Raw genomic sequence first — 4,776 nt, forward strand, 5'->3', positions numbered from 1 at the left:
TTGCGTTGTATTGTTAGCACTTGTTGAGCTTTTGGCTCACTTCTTGCTTTACCCTGATATTACAGCTAGCAGCCATGGTTAGATTCAAGCAGACTGCCCGTAAGACCTGTGATGCTGATGCTTATGTTCGAGCTCAGGTAGAATGAGTAATAATAGTTGTGTGAGGACTCGGTCTTTGTAATCAGATGTAATAGTTGGTAGTGTTGGGCTGTTCCAAACCCTAAACTGTAAGATCTTGGATTTTGGTTGTGTAATACTCTTTAAAATGATGTAATAGCTATAATTATTTTGCTATTTAAGTTGGGGGTGTGACAGATATTGTTGATATGAAACCTAATACTGCAAAGATCAGAACATATCTTGGTATTAAGGGACTTGAATTCAATCTAGAGTCTGACAAAGCCTATGTCATAAGACTAGATCAGGAGTTGAGAAAAGCAAAAATTAATGATCTCAGATATGCTATCTTCCAAACTGGTGAAGATACTGCAGAACTCAAAGATGCTAAAAGGAGGATGATTGATGAACTCAAATATGTTGAGAGATATTTGTTAAAGAACTATCTCAGAACAACTCCTGACATCAAAGAGATCAGAAAGTGAAGCCAAGTCAAGATCTACAACTGCTCAAATTCTGATATGTATACAGACTGAAGTTGTTATCATGAGTTAAAGTTGGTAAAGCTTTAAGGACTGTAAGTTGTAGTTATCTAGTCAAATTCTCATGCATTTGTACTTAATGTTTTGACATCATCAAATATCTGTTAAACTTGTATATTATGCTAATTTACAAGTTGGGGGAGATTGTTAGATATATTTGATATGTCATGTCTAATATGATTTATGTTTAGTTTTCAGATCTTACTTAAACAGGACAAATCAGTACTTAATTGAAATCAGCACTTATACTGAAGTCAGAACTTAAGTTATTAGTACTTAAGATTCATGAGATATTTATCAGAAGATAATATCAGGACTTAAAGGAAACTTTCAGATAAGGAAGGCGGCTGATTGAAAGGAAAGAAGATCAAGACAAACGTAAGAAGAGATATGCATGAAGAAGGAGTTCTGTGAAGAATGGAATACTTGGAAGAAAAGATAACTGATTGATATATTTTAGGAAGCAGAATTATATTCCATATCAATTAGCTATTATCTTGTAATTGTGTGATATATAAACACAGACATATGGTTTACACTATAAGTGTTATCATTATCGAGAATATTATTCATTGTAACCCTAACAGCTCTCGTGATATTTGTTCATCACTGAGAGAGGACAGTTCCATATTGTAACAGAGTTTATTATATTGAATAAAGTCTATTTTCTGTTACTTGAGTTCTTTAATTCGATTTAATTGTGATAAACACTGTATTCAACCCCCTTCTACAGTGTGTGTGACCTAACACACTAGAAGGAATAATGCTAACTTTCTTTAAAGAAGGTTTTATTTGATAATAATCATAGTACAAACTATGATATTCCTTACAAGTATAAATGGAATGCCATAAACTACCACAATGAAAACAAATATTTTGTGGCTTATATCTAACAGACTGACTCTTAACTCCTGACTTTGAGGGTAAGGAGTTTATGTTCTTATTCTTCCTGCAAAAAGAAGCCAGATGGTTAGAATTTCCATATTTATGACATGGTTTTCTAGGAGCATTAGGAACAGGCTTATAATTGTTACTTTTGTTCACACCTTCCTTTCCATTCCTATTTTTCCTAGGTGACTTTACCTTGTTTACATTTTTAACCTGTTTCAGCTTATGCTTAAGCTGCTTCTTAGTCATTAAGCCTATGTTAACTTCAGTTGGCTTATCCTGTTTACGTTTGTCAGAAGTTACTTTCTCCTTAACTTGTGATTTATCAATATCAGACTTTGCAATTACAAACTTAACAGGATTTACCTTTGGTTTTTGTTTAACAACTATAGGCTCAGTTTCTACAGTTCCCTTACTGTTCTTATCATCTCTATAACCTAAGCCGTCTTTCCAGTTTCCACTACTAAGAATATCCTTAGTTGCTCTACCAGAGTTAGTCCAAGTCCTGATAATCTCTCTTTCCTTTTCTAACTCAGTTTTTAGAGATTCATTCATTTTTAGCACTTCATCCCTAACATAAAAGGCATCATCTCTATCTTTCTGAGTTTGATGGAAGATGACTAACTCTTTTTCTAAATAATCATTCCTCTTTTTATAAGCAAGATTTTCAGAAGTTAATCTTTCACATGTTAAAGTTTGATTTTTATAACTAATGAACATGGTTTTAAGATATCTTCTCAACTCAGTAATATCATTAGTATGAAAGGCATAAGTAGTTTGAGGTACCTTTATGTCAGTAGTATCAGAACTGCTATCAGCATTTGCCATCAAGGCATAGTTTTCCTCATCCTCAGAATCTGAAGCATCTGACCAGCTTTTCTTTTTTGTAACAAAATCCTTGCCTTTGTCACTTTTCCCTTTTCTGCAATCAGGAGATAAGTGGCCTTTCTTACCACAGTTGTAGCATTTAACATTTGAGTAATCTCCTCTGTCAGACTTTCCTCCTTTGCCTTCAGATTTTCTGAAACCTTTCTTATCAGAACTTGCACCTTTCCTGGAAGACTTCTTTCCTCTCCTGAATTTCCTTTATGTAATCTTTGTGATTCCTTTCACCATAAGAGCACACAGCTTCATCATCTCTTCATCAGGGTCCATCTCGGGTATACTTTTAGTTTCTGAGTCATCATCACCATCAGAACTTGATGACTCAGTATCAGACTTTGTGATGAGAGCATTTCCCTTGCCTTTCCTTGAGGCAGCAACTTTGGTACTTTCCTCCTCAGCCACAAAGGCAACTGTCATTGACTTTCTTCCATTCCTCTTGCTTCTTTGTTCCATCTTAAGTTCATGAGTCTTGAGCATCCCATAAATTTCATCAAGAGTTGTTTCATCAAGATTATAGTTATCTCTTATTATTGTGGCCTTCAAATCCCATCTTTCAGGAAGAGCTAACAGGAATTTAATATTTGAATCTTTAATATCATACTCTTTGTCAACTAGTGACAAATCATTCAAGAGTTTGACAAATTTGTCATATAAATCAGTTAATGACTCATCAGGCTTTGAGTCAAAGTGCTCATACTCTTGAGTGAGTATAGTCTTCCTGTTCTTCTTGATTGAATTAGTTCCCTGACACCTTGTTTCCAAAGCATCCCATATCTCTTTGGCACCCTTGCATTGAATTACCCTGTTTGACATGACATTATCAAGGGCACTATGCAACAATTGTCTTACCTTTTGCATCCTTTATAATCAATGAGATATCTTCAGCAGTGTAATCACTTTTTTCCTTTGGTACAGACTTTGCTGGCTGACCTGCAACTTCCACAGAGAGTTTGGTTGGCATATGTGGTCCTTCATTAATCCTGTCTAGATATTCTAGATCTGTAGCTTCCTGAAACATAACCATCTTCACTTTCCATATGGGATACTCAGAAGGTTTCAACATGGGAACTCTTATAGTCTTACATCGACTATGGGTTATGGTTTTTGGAGGTTCTTCAGTTTTGGTGGCTTGGTTGGAGTTTCTGTTTCAGACATGATTGTTTTTGGATCTCAAATTGTATGTGTGTTAACAAATCTGCTCTGATACCACTTGTTAGGTCACACACACTGTAGAAGGGGGTTGAATACAGTGTTTACTACAATCAAATCGAATTAAAGAACACAAGTAACAGAACACAGATTTTATTCAACACAATAAACTCTGTTACAATATGGAACTGTCCTCTCTCAGTGATGAACAAATTATCACGAGAGCTGCTAGGGTTACAAAGAATAATAACTTCGATTAAGATAACACATATAGTGTAAACCGTATGTCTGTGTTTATATACTACACAGTTACAAGATAAGTTCTAATTGATATTGAATATAATTCTGCTTCCTAAAATATATCAATCAGATATCTTTTCTTCCAAGTATTATATTCTTCATAGAATTCTTCTCCATGCATATTTCTTACTGTCTTAGTCTCGATCTTCTTTCCTTTCAATCAGCCGTCTGCCTTATCTGAAAGTCTCCTTAAGTCCTGATATTATCTCCTGATAAATATCTCCTGATAACTTAAGTTCTGATAACTTAAGTTCTGATATCTTAAGTCCTGAGTTCAGTATAAGTACTGATTTCCAGTTAAGTACTGATTTGTCCAGTTAGTTAAGATCTGAAAACTAAACACAAATCATATTACACATGACATCACAAATATATCTAGCATGATCTATTCGGTCCCGGGAACAAGTTAGCAATCTTATTTTCATAAAAAACGCAGCCAATCAGCCACAACGTCGAATTAAAAATCTCGCTGCCGCCCTGCTACTTTTTTCGGCGAGGTCGAACCAGCTACCCTCCGTTCTTCAAAGCAGTACCAATCGACTCATTTTCTCATGATCTACTTACTGGTATCATCCAATTATACTAATAACCCTTGAATAAAAAATGCCTAATTTTCAATTAAGAACATTTAAGCTCTATAAACCCTAATTTCTTTAATTCAAGAATCAAACAAAAATTTGAACATGTTATAGAACTCCAAATCAAGCATATGATATACCAAAATTACCAGGATTCAATTATCTACAACATGCAATCATCAAAACACATAAACAACTTGAAAATCAAAAGGTCATAATTTAATCTTAATTTAATTCAAATTTAATTAAAATATAGGAAATAACCTGTTGATTCTGTAGGTATAATGATTACAGAACTTGAATCTACTCATCGATAA

The sequence above is a fragment of the Apium graveolens genome, chromosome 2 (genome assembly GCF_009905375.1).
Source record: "Apium graveolens cultivar Ventura chromosome 2, ASM990537v1, whole genome shotgun sequence".
Taxonomy (NCBI): domain Eukaryota; kingdom Viridiplantae; phylum Streptophyta; class Magnoliopsida; order Apiales; family Apiaceae; genus Apium; species Apium graveolens.